Genomic DNA, 16,334 nt, shown 5'->3' on the forward strand with positions numbered 1-16,334 from the left:
TTAAAAGTAACCGCAAACGTTTAAAAAATAGAAATGATGAAGCATACTGAATTTTTTTTTTTTTAAGATTTTATTTATTTGACAGAGACACAGCAAGAGAGGGAACACAAGCAGGGAGGTGGGAGAGGGAGAAGCAGGCTTCCCACGGAGCAGGGAGCCTGATGCAGGGCTTGATCCCAGGACCCTGGGATCATGACCTGAGCCCAAGGCAGCCGCTTAATGACTGAGCCACCCAGGCACCCCGTATACTGAATTTTTTAAAAAATAAAAGTGGAACCAAAGAGATTCTCTTGATTGACTGTCTTAGCTTTAGTTACATAAAGACCCACCAGTGGCTTATCTCTACAGTCTCTTCTTTAGGGAAAAAATGAATTACAGTGTAACACGAACAAGAATGGTATGCAGAAAGGTTAATACAGGGTTACTTGGTTTATGCTGATTTATAATTACTGAAGTTTTTAGTTTGAAATCTTTATTCTACAGGCATTTGTTTAGATTTGATGTTAGGAGTTAGAAACATAGTCATTGCCTATGAAGGACTTCAACAATGTAATTGAAGGGACAGGACATAGACATTTGGGAAACAACAGCAAATTCTATTTTGGAACAGGATGAATTCCAAAAGCCTCTTCATAAATTAATAAACTTATTAGTCCAAAATGACTGAAAGAGGTTCACGTTTTTTGTCCCTGATCGTTTTTCACAAATAGGAATGTAAACTTACCCTTCAACCTTCAAAACCTCAAAACTAGGCATAACCATTTTGTATAATATGTATAAAATATATCTGTGATACATATATGATGCATGTGTGTATTTATATCAGTTTTTTTATGGTAGTCCATTTAAAGGTTTTATTTATTTGTTTATTCTAGAGACAGAGTGCGCATAAGTGAGCAAGGGGAGGAGCAGTGGGGGAGGGAGAGAGAGAGAGAGAATCTGAAGCCAACTCTGTGTTGAGCACAGAGCCCAACATGGGGCTTGATTCCACAACCCTGAGATCAGCACCTGAGCCAAAACCAGAGTCCAGCGCTCAACTGAGCCACCCAGGTGCCTCTATATCAGTTTTTGAACAAATCAATTTTATGTCTATAGAGATGATACTGTGTCAGCTAACAGCCATCTTGATAATCTCTCTACAAGTGATTGAGAAGGAAAATCTTAACAGCTGTGTTACATCATTCTTACCTTGCTCTTCACTTTGATGTCATGGAGACATCATAGACACATTTGAATGGGCCTTAAATCTATGGAAGTGTCCATGGATTGAAATAAACACTTGATTGACCCCTTAAGCCTCCTTAACTTTTCTTCAACCAACTCCTGCTTCTCCACAGTTAACATTAGACTAAGGATTGTATGGACCTCATGATGAACCTTTAGACAGTAAGTTTTTCATTATACCAACTGCTTTTCCTCATCTCTTACTATTTAAAGTTTCACAACACTTGTCACATGTTGAGTGAATTCAACACCATTCTTACAACAGCATTCTTATTTCTTAATTTAATAGATTAAAAAGAACTATTTAATATCTCCTCAGCACTTAAAAAAAAAAACAAACAGCCCTCCACTTTGTGTCCATCATATTTACTTCTCTCTTTTCACCCACATTTTAAAGACTCAGTCTTTTGCACCTATTTGACTTTACAGGGTTATTATGTTAAATCCTATCAATGATGTTAATTATGAAAAAAGAATCCTCAATGGTGTGATATACAAATGCAAGATCATAGCTTACAACCTCTAATATCCTCTGTTAGCAGTAGACTTGAAATGCCATTTTTATGGAATCTTACTAAACTAATGTGGATGAAAGTTAGTAAATTAAAAGTGTTGAAGTAGAAGGAACTTGTATATATGTAAATTATGTGAACTCTGGTTTTGACCTTCATTCGGTTTCTTAATACTGTTCTCCTTTTCTTGTTCTTATCACAAAGTGGTAGTCAAGTCAGAGAAGGAAATGTAGTTTATAATTTAGAGGTCAACCACCTTTTTCTGATTTTTAAATTAAAAAGTGTATTTTGATATGATGAATATTTGACTTATCAAAGAGCTGAAAGCCTTAGAAGGGCAATTTTACATCTCTGTTATCAAACCTCCTTTTTTAAAAATGCTTGAATACACACTTGGAATATTGTGTAATTTAGCTGTCTACTGTGATTTTTCTTCCCTAGCTTTAGAAACAAATGATTTCCTTCAAGTGGCATTACTCCCCCTTCCAGTATTTTCCACTATTATCTTTCTTCTGATGTATTCGTTCCTTGTGAACTTATATAATCTATCTATAGTATTTAAGGTAATTATTAACTTTAAATTGGAATGATGACTTAAATTCTGTTTAATTTTAATTATGTGATCATTGTGTGTTTCAGTTGTAAAATTAAATTTCAGAGAACAACAAAGCTGCAACATTTAATAAAATTAACTTTACAAACTGTTTTGAAATACTTCCTATTCACCCTTCTCTGCCATCTTGGTTTAATGAATTAAATGTTGTTTCAAGAACTGTGTAATGAATACAGAAACTCTTATGAATTTGTGTTCCGTAAATACTGGATTCAGACCACAGTCTATAGTCAGGCTGTTGCACTGTTATCTTGTTTTTTAATAATTACTTGTAAACCACTTTGTCCTTGTTCTTCACTTGAAAATTATTACAAGTGTTTATTCATTAAAAAGTTTAAATGCAGGGGCGCCTGGGTGGCTCAGTGGGTTAAAGCCTCTGCCTTCAGCTCAGGTCATGATCCCAGAGTCCTGGGATCGAGCCCCACATCGGGCTCTCTGCTCTGCGGAGAGCCTGCTTCCCCCCCGCCATCTGCCTCTCTGCCTACTTGTGATCTCTGTCTGTCAAATAAATAAATTTAAAAATCTTAAAAAAAAAAAGTTGTAAATGCAGGGCACCTCGTGGCTCAATCAGTTAAGGGTCCAACTCTTTATTTTGGCTTGGGTCTTGCTATCCAGTTTGTGAGTTCAAGCTCTCCATTGGGCTCTACACTGAGCATGGAGCCTACTTTAAAAAGTAATTGTAAATGTGAAAAATAGTTTCACATTAACACAAACCAGGTATTTTAATAAGATATCCATGAAGGAAAATATTAAAACTACACATTTCCTAACTTATTTGTCAAGTATTTAAAAACTATTGTTCTCAGGGCATCTGTGTGGCTCAGTTGGTTAAGTGTTTGCCTTCAGCTCAGGTCCACATTGGAATCCCTGCTTAGTGGGGAGCCTGCTTCTCCCTCTGCCCCTCCTCCTGCTTGTGCTGTCTCTCTCTTTCTCTCTCTCTCTGTCAAAAAAAATAAAATCTTTTTAAAAAACTATTGTTTTCTGTAGAAGTATAGTATTTAGAAAATTTTACAATATTCGTTTTTACTTAAGAAGATGGGATTAATATTCTGGATTTACATAATAGCCTAATGTTGTGTCATGATGGACAAAAGTTTCAGTACGTGGATTCTGTCTTCACTTGTCTACAGTATCTATTATCAAAGCCAGAATATTCCTACTTTCATCTTATGTAACATTTTTTTGTTAGTACTCTATTTTAGTCCCCCATCCCTAACACACACACACACACACACACACACACACACACACACACTTTTTTTAAGGTTTCCTCCTTCCTGTTACTTGAGAAAACATTTGTGGTGGGGTGGGGGGTGGGAGGTATACCAAATAAAGCATTGCTTCCTTCCTTTTTCAAAAGAAAAGGAAACCATTTGTTAAGCTGACCTACTTGGTTTCCCTTTGTGGCTATTTTGGGACACATTAATAGATAAATATTTGGAACAAAGGCCCTATAGTTATCATTATCAATGCTTTTCTTTTGGTCAAGGTGCTTCTCTGGAAGAGGACTTTGGAGGGGAGAGGCTGTGGGACTTGTTCCATGTTGGTAGAAGTATTTCTACAGGCAAAAGTCAAATTTGAAAACTGTTGTCAGTTTCTCTGCAGGCAGAAATGTGTAGGTGTGTGGAAAGAGTGAAGGACCCCTTTTGAAGGTTATTTTTGCTCAGAAGATCTTAAAATTGGTACTGAGATACAGACTCTCCAATATTAACTTTATAGATTTGAGGACTAAGAAATTAAAATAGACATGAAGAATTTTAGCTTTTCTTTTTTATAAGCCTACCCACATTTGACAAAGAGAGCTGAGATAGCAATTTTTATTCCATTGGTATCTACAGATCTTAGATTTCCTTTACCAGGCCCAAGCTGAATTACACTCGCTCCTTGAGTTCTTCACAGTTTTGGATTTATAACCCTCCTGTGTCTATAGATCCATTTTGTTGAGTGGTTGAGCTAGTTAAAGAGTTAATATGTAAACCTGTGTGCCAGGTTCTGTTGTAATGCTTTTCATGTATTAATCTACTTCATCCTCACAACAATTCCTATGAGATGGTATTATTATTATTATTATTATTACTCTCATTTTATAAGTGAGAAAGCTGAGGTACAAAGACGTTAAGCAAATTGTCCAAGAATGTACAGCTAGTATGTGCTAGGAATGGAAATATTTGACCTGAAGTAATCCAGCTCCTAAGTCTCTTTATCAATTACTGTTCTATATGAAGTCTCCAGGTGCCAGACTTTCTATATTTATAGGCAAGAGTCGTTAGGACAGAAGAATCTGTAGGACACGGTACTCAAATGAATGAAGCTGACTGTTAGAATAAGGGTAATGGCATAAAAATTTTGTGCTGGTGAGAGTATCTATATTCCTTTAAATCAGTATCATTTGCCTGTTTCCTTCCTTTCATTATTTCTAAGGCTAGCCTTATTTTTTAAATATCCTCTTTAAAAAATATATTTATTTTAGATTTTTAGAATTATTTAGGTTTTAAGTTTGTAGCATTCTTATATAGTACAGAGTTCTTGTGTACCCAGTCCCCTATTATTGTCATAGATTAATATGGCATATGTGTCTTAATTAGTGAACCAATATTCATATGTTATGATTAACTAAAGATCATACTCTATTTAGGTTTGCTCAGTTTTTTGCTAATGTTCTTTTCTGTTCCAGATCCCATCCAGATACCCATTGCATTTAGTAGTCATGTCTAGGGAGGCATCTGGGGGTTGTGAGAGTTTCTCAGACTTTCCTTGTTTTTTTTTTTTTTTAAGATTTATTTATTTATTTATTTATTTGTCAGAGAGAGAGAGCGCGAGAGAGCGAGAGCGAGCACAGGCAGACAGAGTGGCAGGCAGAGTCAGAGGGAGAAGCAGGCTCCCCACGGAGCAAGGAGCCCGATGCGGGACTCGATCCCAGGACGCTGGGATCATGACCTGAGCCGAAGGCAGCTGCTTAACCAACTGAGCCACCCAGGCGTCCCGACTTTCCTTGTTTTTGAAGACCTTTATAGTTTTAGAATTAAAGGTTTAGTATTTTATGGAATGACCCTTAATTGGTATTTGTCTGCTGTTTTTCTTATGCTCACACTAGGATAATGCATTTTGGGGAGGAAGTTCATAGGGGTAAAGTGCTTTTGTCATTATGCCAGATCAAGACTTACCATCAATGTGACTTATTGCCATAGGTGTGATTCACATGTCTTGATACAGTGTTTGTCAGATTTCTCCACTGTAAAGTTATTATTTTTTCCTTCCTTTCCATACTGTATTTTTTTTTTAAAGAAAGTAACAGGAAGTTATACTCCATTTCCTTAAAAGCAGAGTAAATCCATAAATTATTTGGAATTCATTCATTCATGCATTCACTTTATCATTTGTTTATATCGTATGGACTCCTGGATATTTTTATGTTTTGGATTATTATCCACTACTAGTTTTTGTTGTTGTTGTTGCTGCTGCTGCTCAAATTGTTCTAGCTTTGGCCAGGGGGAGCTCTTTCAATTCACTCAGGTGGCCTTTTGACAAACCCCCCTTCATTGTGGACTGTTAAGTTTGTCTGCATTGGTTTTTTTGAAGGGTTTTCATTTATATTTTGAGCACTTTCTTACTTCTTAGTACTATAGGATGATCCAGGTTCGTCTTATATATTTCTTGCCCCGGTCCTAGAATCAGCCATTTCTCTAAGAAATCCTGGCTTCTCTTTATTGGAGAATGGTATTAGAAGGAATCTACAAATTAGGTGTGTATTCATATCTGTGGGGGTGTCATTTCTTCTAGATCCTTTCAGCTGATAGAGCAAGGAAAAATGTGTGTCCGTATACACACATACATACACATACTTACAAATATTTTTATATGTAACCATCTGTTCATACTTATGTCTCCAACTCTAATTATTACCACATAGTTAATTGTAGCCTCTTCCTCTTGCTTATCTATAACCTTCCATTCTGACAGTAAGAATCCTGGCTTCCACCCTCTGTCATCCATTTACTTAATTGTTCAATTCCAGTATACATGTATAGTGATTTCAGTAGTGTTAACCTGTATACCCAGGGGAAAGCAAATTGTCAACTAGAATATAGTGCTTACATACAGTTCCTTTTGCCATTATTCTTACAGATTCCACTCAATTCTAAAATTACTTAGCTCAGCATCTTATTCCTCTACTTCCTTCAGGGAGAGTGTTTCATATTTATTGATACATTTAAATTCTTTTATCACATTCTGCATTCCATCATGGGATCCCCTGACTAACTTTTTAAAAACTTATTTGTGGACATTAAAGTTTACTCTCTGTAATGTAAAGTTCTATGGCTTTTCACAAATGTTTGATGTCTTGTATTCACCATTACAGTATCATACAGAATAATTTTACTGCCTTAAACAATTCCCTTTGCTTCACTTATTTAATTCTTCCCAAGCCAATACCCCTAGATAACCACTCATGTGGTTATTTTGGCTATTATTTTGCCTTCTTTAGAATGTCATGTAATTGGAAGGACACAGTTCACTGATTTTTCAGACTGGGTTTCTTCAGTTAGCCATACGCTTTTTTTTTTTTTTTTTAAGATTTTATTTATTTATTTGAGAGAGAGACAGTGAGAGAGAGCATGAGCAAGGAGAATGTCAGAGGGAGAAGCAGACTCCCCGTGAAGCTGGGAGCCTGATGTGGGACTCGATCCCGGGAGTCTGGGATCATGACCTGAGCCTCAGGCGGTCGTCCAACCAACTGAGCCACCCAGGCGTCCCTAGCCGTATGTTTTTAAGATTCATCTGTGTCCTTTTGTGGCTTGGAAACTTTCCTTTTTATGACTGAATAATCCATTTTATGGATGTGTACAGTTTGTTTTTTCAGTCACTAAGATAAAGTGATAGCATAGTTGCTTCCAGTCTTTGACAATTATTAAGGCTGTTACTGTCCACATGTAAGTTTTTGTTTGGGTAGGTTTTTAAATCAGTTGGGTAATTATCTAGAACTGCAGTTGCTGGATTGTATAGTTTGGTTAGGCTCCTAGAACTGCTTTAAGGAAGTTTCACAAGCTCTGTGGCTTAAAGGAACAGAAATTTAATCCTCTCACAATTCTGGAGGCTAGAACTGAACTCAATGTGTCAAGAGGTTTGATTCCTTCTAAGGGCTCTGAGGTAGAATACGTGTGATGCCTCTCTTCTAGCTTCAGGTGATGGCCAGTCATCTTTGGTGTTTCAGGGTTTATAGATGCATCACTTAATTCCCCCCCCCCATCTTCACAGGCTGTTTTGTTTGTTTATGTCTCTTCTTCTTTTATAAGGATACCAGTCAGATTGGATTAAGGGCTCACCCTGCTCCAATATGACATATCATCTTAACTAACTGCATGTGCAATGACCCTATATCCAAATAAGGTTACATACTGAAGTACTGGGATGTTAAGACTTAAGTATATCTTTTTGGGGGGACACAATTAAACCCGTAATATATGATAAGACTGCATTCACTTTTGTCAGAGGCTGCCAAACTGTCTTCTAAAGTGGCTGTACCATTTTGTACTTCTTCTACCAATAAATGAATGCTCTTGCTCAGCAACATTACTAATAGTTGGTATTGTCAAATTAATTTTTTTAAATTTTAGCCATTCTACTCTGTGCAGTAGTGTCTCCTTTTTATGTTAATTTACAATTCTCTAATGACATGATGTTGAGCATCCATTTGTATATTTATATGCCATCTCTCTATATATTTTTGGTATGGTCTCTGTTCAGTTCTTTTCCTCATTTTTTAAAGCTGGATTGTTTCTTTTTTTGTTATTAAGATTTAAGAGTTCCTTGTCTCTTTTAGTTCCAAGTCCTTTATCATTTACATGTTTTGCATGTATTTTCTCCCAGTTTGTGGCTTGTCTTTTTATATTCTTAAAGGTGTCTTTCATAGAGCCGAAGTTTGTAATTTTAAGTCTAACTTACCAATGTTTTCTCATTGATTTTCCTTTTGGTCTTTTATTTTTTTATGCTGTGATATCTGTATTACATTGTTCTTTTTGTGATGAATGCCTTTCCTTCTGTGTCCCATTCTTTCCCAAGTCCATCAACAAAATCACCATTCAAAACAGTCTTCAGATACCTCTTACTTTGTATCACCATCCTTGTTGCCTCTTAGTTCCTCTGAGCTTGCATTTCTACTATAGTTTAAATTATATTCTGTACTCACCTGCTTCTCTCCCACAGACGGGAACTCCTAGGACTCAAGCCATATCTATCTAATAGTATCTGGGGAATACATTTCCTGTTAATGCTTTATGAATGAATGGATGAATGAATGAATGAATGAGAGAGAGAGAGAGAGAGAACTTCTTTTCTCTTATTAATGTTTCTGTTGTCATTGACTTGAAACCATTGGAACACATCAAGTAACATCTCTTTATTTGGACAAGAGGGATATCTTGTCTGCCAGGCACCAGTACTTTAAATCAGGTCCACAGCCTATTATCCACCTTCACTTATTCTAGGCACAGGGGTAAAGGAGAAAAGATGGAATTAGGGGATCTTCTAATACACTTTATTAAAAAATTTAGGTATACTCTTTTTGCTTTCCTTTAAGTTATCTTTTAGTGTGAATTTTTTTTTTACCTAGAATACTAGCAAAGTACAAATGCAATTGATTGCATTTTTCAATTTTAAAGAAGTTTACCCTGATTTCTTTGGAAGCTGATGTAATTTTGTTGAGGGCTCCTGCTATTTCATACAGCTGGGTTATTACCATGTTCTCTCAATAATATTGGAAAAAATCCAAACTGAAAAGCAGAGGTGTCTGCACTGGGAAGTTAAACCCTACCCAGATACAATCAGATACAAAACATCTTTCTGAAATTTAATGTTTACAATCCACAAATGCATTTGAAAGGCTCTGCTTCTATGACTGAACCTTAAGGCACCTTTATTATACATTAACACTTCCAAGTACATTATAAGGTGGATGTTACAAACATTCCTACCTCACCAGTTTTGGGGTTTTTTTTTAAGATTTTATTTATTTATTTGACAGAGAGAGAGGAGACCACAAGCAGGCAGAGCAGCTAGCAGAGAGAGAGGGGGAAGCAGTCTCCCTGCTGAGCAGAGAGCCCAATGTGGGGTTCAGTCCCAGGACCCTGAGATCATGACCTGAGCCGAAGGCAGAGGCTTAACCCATTGAGCCCCCAGGTGCCCCATCACCAGGTTTTTTTTTTTTTTCCTTCTCTTTCTCTTTTTTTTAAATTAACATACAATGTATTATTTGCTTCAGGGGGACAGGTCCGTGAATCATCAGTCTTACATAATTCACAGCACACATCTTAGCACATACTCTCCCCAATGTCCATAACCTAGCCACCCTATCCCTCCCCCGCCACCCCCCAACAACCCTGTTTGTTTCCTGAGATTAAAAGTCTCTTATGGTTTGTCTCCCTCCCTCCCTACCCCCTCCCTACCCCCACAACCCCCTGCCCTGCCTCTCAAATGCCTCATATTAGAGAGAACATATGATAATTGTCTTTCTCTGATTAACTTATTTCACTTAGCGTGAAATATGCTCTAGTTCCATCCGCGTCGTTGCAAATGGCAAGATTTCGATTTTTGATGGCTGCATAGTATTCCATTTTATACATATACACACAAACACACACACACACACCCCATATCTTCTTTATCCATTCATCTGTTGATGGACATCTAGGTTCTTTTACAAATGTTGAGTTTCTCTGTGATGTTTTATTTGAAACGGCTTATGTTGCTTTTAAAAAGTTTAAGAAGTGTTTTTATAGATTTTTAGTGTCCTGTTCTTGTACATTACACTGATAATGAACTATGTGTCTTTCTTAACCTTTACCTAATTTTACTCATAAGTGATCCAAAAAGTTATAGGAGAATGATTCAATCTTTGTTATTTTTTCCAAGTTCTAATCTTATTATCCTCTCAACCTCTAAAGCTAATTTAGAATGGTAAACTAGAATATATTTTTTTGATGATGATATTTTCATGTTGTGAAATATTATGCATCTAAGCCTGTTGGAAATGAAATGTTTCTTGAGAGTCAAAGTTTTTAGGACAGACAAGCATCCAGTGTTTTTAAAATCTAACAATTTTGAAAGGAAGATTTTTTTTTCCCATATGATTTCTATGTTTTTGTGTCTTTACACATTGTATACTAAGGTTAATTTAACCTTTTTTTATTTAATCAAGGTTATCAATGAAAAAAGTTAGGCCCTTTACTTAAATCTCAGGCTATTTTGTTATGTGTCTGCTTGCAATTCTTTATTTTTGCTACTCCAAGGCCTTTTTCTTCCATGTCTTAAGTTTAAAATGTTAATAAAAATTCAACTGAGTAAAATTTAAAGATCTAATTGGCTTTATTAATTGATTGATAAATGAGACAGCATACCATCTAGAAGTAGAGGAGAGCTCTAAAGGGCTACAGAAAAAAGTGTTAAAAGGCAGGAAAGGAATAGAAAGAAATTATTAATAAAGAATTCCTTATTTTAGGCAAGGCAAGGTCTCCCTCCTAAGAGGATCAGAAGGGGTCTACCAATAAATTTCCTAGTGCTGACCAGGAAACTCCCATGTTGACTGGTTAAAAGTGACCTTTAAAGGGGTTTGAAAGTGCAGTTAGGTTAAGTATTAAGTCTTGGTTTATTGACTTGGGACCTTATGCTAAGTGATGCCATTTTGGGGCCTGTGGTTTTCTTTTGAACACTTAGCCCCTTTGATCATACTTTGAGCTTAGCTGAGATGTGACCAGAATTTAAGGCATTAGTTCCACTCTCAGCTACTCCTCTGAGGTTCTCACAGTTGCTGTTCCTTTGTGTGGTGTTCACAGTTCATGATGTTTTTACTTGACCTCTGTGATACTCACACATTCACAATTTGTAAGTTGGTCGTTCTCATAGTTCTTTTGCCATTTCAGTCTTAGGGAGATCATTTGTTTGGTGGTTCATGGCTACAAACATGCATTTAAAACTTTTGAGAGAATATGACACACCAGGGACGTTATTATGATTACTATAAACAGGTTAATTCCTACTGTTCTGAGTGTACTTTGAAGCCCTGGTTCCCAAGACCCAAACCAATCAAAATCAAACAAGTAAAATAAGACCCTCCTGAAGGAGTCATTCTTTAAGCCAAATGACTTGCTTGGTGATTTTATGTAAGTGAGTTTCAACCTCCACGGAAGTGTTAATCCAAGTATAGCACATGGTGTTGGCCACAGCACACATCTCCTCACTCAGGTAAAATATAATCAAGAGCTATAGTATTACCCAGAACTCTTTTAGCCGAAGGGTCTAAGAATCTTTGTTGGCACCTATTGCTTTATCATCAGTTTCTGCAGTTATTTCAAGAATTAAGGACAAGTTCCTGATCATAACTTCCTTTACATTTATCCTTAACCAGGGAAGTGGGGACCTGCCAAAAGGAGTGAATCCTCGATTCACTGGTAGGTCCTTTCCGACTCATGATGAAAATACAGGGGAGTTAACCAGTAAGATTTCAGTTTGCTTTTTTCCTAGCCTGAAATAAAAGTGTGCTCTAAATTCTAATTGTTGCCCCCACTAGCAGTGGCCTGGGAGATGTAGTTAAGGTTGTTATCTTTCTAGGCCAGAGTCAAAATAAAGGAAAGGAAAAGGAGAAAGGGTACCATGTTTAGTTAAAGTATGAAAGCATTAATTTATCTGTCCTCTTGGGCAAAAGCAGTCTTCCTTGATGTCAGCTGCTTCTCTTCCTCATCAATTTGTTTTGGAGGTGTCCAGCATCTATAAAGGACCAGGTATCAGGTAGATGTGTGATGTGTATCCAAGGATCAGTACCTTTCGTTTTACAACATTGTTAGTGGTCAGAAGCACTTGGTAAGTTCCCTTCCAATAGGACTTGTGTGCTGTCTTCCTCTTAGGTTGTTTCTAGAATACCCAGTCACTGATTTCTAGACTGTAGCCAACACATTCCTTTCAATTGGGACCCAGAAAGGTTTTTTTAAAAAATGTTATTGACAAGCTTAAGTATAAGACATTAGAGATTAATAGTAGGTTGTCTTACTAGCATTAGACAAGGGATAGCAGACAGTTATATACTCATAGATTCCAAGAAGTGTATAAGGTTTTCATTAAGGCTCATATGTTTTGCCCAGTGAAATAGGTGCCTCAGTCACTGGAGAGTTTACAAAGTTATACCCCCAAGTGGGAAACACATTTTCATATAGTTTCTTTGCCAAATGAGGGCATCAGCCTAGCCACAGGAAAAGGCTTCAACCCATCTAGAAAATGTGTATACAATAATAAGAACATAATTGATGACCCATACTAAGTGGCAGATGAATGAAGTCACACTACATGTGTTCAGAGAGTCCAGAGGAGGAGTCTGAGGCCTCTAGAAACAAAAATAGTTTTTAGTTATCTGATCTGACAAATCAGATATTGTTGGTAGACTTTTGTTGCATTATTACAGAAGATTCCCCACCAGTGTCTCTTTATAATTTGAGTCACCTTAAATGCACTATGGTGGGTGAAGGAACATAAAAACCAGTAAATGGGCTTGCCAAGGAGCCATGTGGCTGTGTTGGTTTTCCTATAGCCCTGTTTATTTAATTTACAGCCATTGTTCACCCACTTTAATTTCTCTAATTCGGGAGCAGATTACTGCCATGTTGCAAAGACATCAGGATGGCTAAAGCCTGATAATGAGGCATAAAAAGTCCATTTGCAGAAGCAGAATGGACTTCTTCACCATGTGCCAACAGTTTTAAAAATACAATGTAAAGTAAATTTACTACTACTTTTTTTTTAAAAAGATTTTATTTGTTTGAAAGCAAGTAAGCGAGAGAGGGAGAAAGAGAGGAAACACAAGCCGAGGGAGGGGCAGAGGGAGAAACAGACTCCCTGCTGAGCAAGGAGCCCGACTCCAGGATCATGACATGAACTGAAGGCAGAGGCTTAACAGATTGAGTCACCCAGGTGCCTCTTAGTACTACTTCTATTTTTTCTTTTTCACTTGATTTTTTTTTATATTTTTTATTTTTTTATTAACATATAATGTATTATTTGCTTCAGAGGTATAGGTCTCTGAATCAACAGTCTTAAACAGTTCATAGCACTCACCATAGCACATACCCTCCCCAATGTCCATAACCCAGCCACCCTATCCCTCCCCCACCACCCCCAGCAACCCTCAGTTTGTTTCCTGAGATTAAGAGTCTCTGATGATTTGTTTCCCTCCCGATCCCATCTTCTTTCACTTTTTCCTTCCCTACCCCCAAACCCCCTCCCTTCCAGAGAGATTATCATATGATCTCTCTGATAAGAATTTCTTCATATCAGATCTTCATATCAATTCTTCATATCAGAGAGATCATATGATAATTGGATTTCTCTGATTGACTTACATTGCTCAGCATAATACCCTCTAGTTCCATCCATGTTGTTGCGAATGGCAAGATTTCATTTCCTTTGATGGCTGCATAGTATTCCATTGTGTATATATACCACATCTTCTTGATCCATTCATCTGTTGATGGACGTCTAGGTTCTTTCCATAGTTTGGCTATTGTGGGCATTGCTGCTATAAACATTCAGGTGCACATGCCCCTTCAGGTCACTACATTTGTATCTTCAGGGTAAATACCCAGTAGTTTGATTGCTGGGTCGTAGGGCAGCTCTATTTTCAACTTTTTGAGGAACCTCCATGCTGTTTTCCACAGTGGTTCCACCAGCTTGCATTCCCACCAACAGTGTAGGAGGGTTCTGCTTTCTCCACACCCTTGCCAACATCTGTCGTTTCCTGACTTGTAAATTTTAGCCATTCTGACTGGTGTGAGGTGATATCTCACTGTGGTTTTGATTTGTACTTCCTGATGCAGAGTGATGTGGAGTATTTTTCATGTGTCTGTTGGCCATTTGGATGTTTTCTTTGCAGAAATGTCTGTTCATGTCTTCTGCCCATTTCTGGATTGGGTTACTCTTAAATGCTTAAATGATCTTATCCAACTGGGATGCTCCCCATTATGGCCATAGTATTTCTAAGTTGTAATTCTCCTGAGGGTTGGCATCATTTGGTAGGACCCTGGCTGCAAATGGAGTTAACCCACATATCTGTCTGGCCTTATTTTGGGGTCTCCCAACCTGACAGTTACCAATCCAATTTCCTTAGGGCAGAAGACCAGCTTAGTAAAATTTTACTGTTTCTCCTAGATATCTGTAACTTCCAAGGCTATAGTTCTTAGACATAAAATAAGTAGATGTGCTGCAAGGTGGTATGCTTGACTCTTTGGAATTTAAGGATCCCATTCACTAAGGCTTTGGATATTTTGGTATCGAACTAAGACCTAAAAAGAATGTGCTGCTGGGTTGGGGATTGTGCATATTTTATAATGTACCTTGTTGCACAGAAGTTTTCTTTTGGTTGGTGGGTAGACTAGTGTTAATTTAACCTGTTCTGTGACCAACTTATTTTAATATGGGAGTCTTCTGGAGGTGTCATGCACTCTAACAGCCTTTAAATGCTCAGCCCAGGCTCATCAGTTTTTGCAGTTTGTAGGTCTTTGAGATCCCTGTTAGCAATAGCCGCTATACACACAAAGCAAGACAAATGAGCTTGCACACCTTAATGTATTGGTAGTAACCAAGAGAAATTACTACATCCTGGCACAAGAACCCTATGCACACCACAAAAATTCATTTGGCACTTCCAAGGGTTTTCTGCCTGGGAAACTATTGTCTGAAAAGGTAGGGGCTTGGATCTGGGCAATTATGCCAGTTCATTTGGGCTCTAGGCAAACCTTTTGCCAGCTCAAGCAAACCTATCCTCCAAGGAAATCCAATTCGATCAGGTGCTTGAATGCAAAAAAAGCAGAGCTCAGATCCAAGAGAATTTACCCACAGCCCCTGAAAATGGCAACAAAGATAGTGTAGGCAGTGTACTCAGAGGCTTTGCAGAGTACAATGCCTGTGTTTCTCATTGTCTTGAAATGTTCCATAATTCACTTCAGATCCCACTGCTGCTACCAAGTGTGTTAAATGACAAAAGTTCAACTGAGTAAATTTTAAAGATCTAATTGGCTTTGTTAATTGATTGTTGAATCAGGTAGCATCCCATCTAGCAAGTAGAAGAGAGCTCCAAAGGGCTACAGAAAAAGAAAGGTGTTTAAAGGTAGAAAAGGAGTGGAGAGAAGGAAATTATTAGTGAAGAATTCATTTTTTTAGGAAAAAGTCACTCTCCTAAGGGAAATAGGAGGGGTCTGTGCATAAATTTGTTAGTGCTGACCAGGAAATTCCCATGTTGACTGGTTAAAGGTGACATTTAATGGGGTATTGATGCTATTAGGTAGTAAATCTTGGGTTTTGTAGTAAATCATGGTTTACTGACTTGGGGCCATAACCTAATGAAGCCATTTGGGGTTTGTGGTTTTCTTTTTAATATGACATAAAATGAAATGACTTTTCTTGTTATTAATATTAGTACTGAGGCTATTAATGATAAATAGTATTATTTATACTATAAATAATATTAGAAAGCATAAATCAATAAATATGATTAGCATATATTCTTGTCACCTTTTAATATATTTTTATGTAAAATCCATATTTTAGTTTATTTCAAAATATATAATTAATTCATTGATTGTATTGGTTACCTCACTGTTTTTATTCTGACATTTATTACTAAAATGTACCACTTTTTTATACCAACATTTTGATATTTTGTTATTTTCTCTAACTTATTAGTTATTGCATTATATTAACAATGAATTTAATGAACTCTTTCTTTATCTTTTTTTATATTGAAAAATTCTTATTTATTTTTAAATATTTTTTAAATTAAAAAAAAAAACCTTTTAATTAACATATAATGTATTATTTGCCCCAGAATTACAGGTCTGTGAATTGTCAGGCTTACACATTTTGCAACACTTGCCATAGCACATACCCTCCCCAATGTCCATCACCCAATCACACTATCCCTACACCCCGACTCCGCAGCAACCCTCAGT

The 16,334-nt window shown here is 37.0% G+C and overlaps 1 protein-coding gene across 3 annotated transcripts in view; it reads left to right on the forward strand.

The window, feature by feature from the left end:
• ZRANB3 (zinc finger RANBP2-type containing 3) overlaps positions 1 to 16,334 on the forward strand; it is a 312,440-nt gene that overhangs the window by 117,450 nt on the left and 178,656 nt on the right. The gene's annotated exons all lie outside the window — the stretch shown is intronic.

The sequence above is a fragment of the Lontra canadensis genome, unplaced genomic scaffold (genome assembly GCF_010015895.1).
Source record: "Lontra canadensis isolate GAN:19392208 unplaced genomic scaffold, GSC_riverotter_1.0 scaffold11, whole genome shotgun sequence".
Classification (NCBI taxonomy): Eukaryota; Metazoa; Chordata; class Mammalia; order Carnivora; family Mustelidae; genus Lontra; species Lontra canadensis.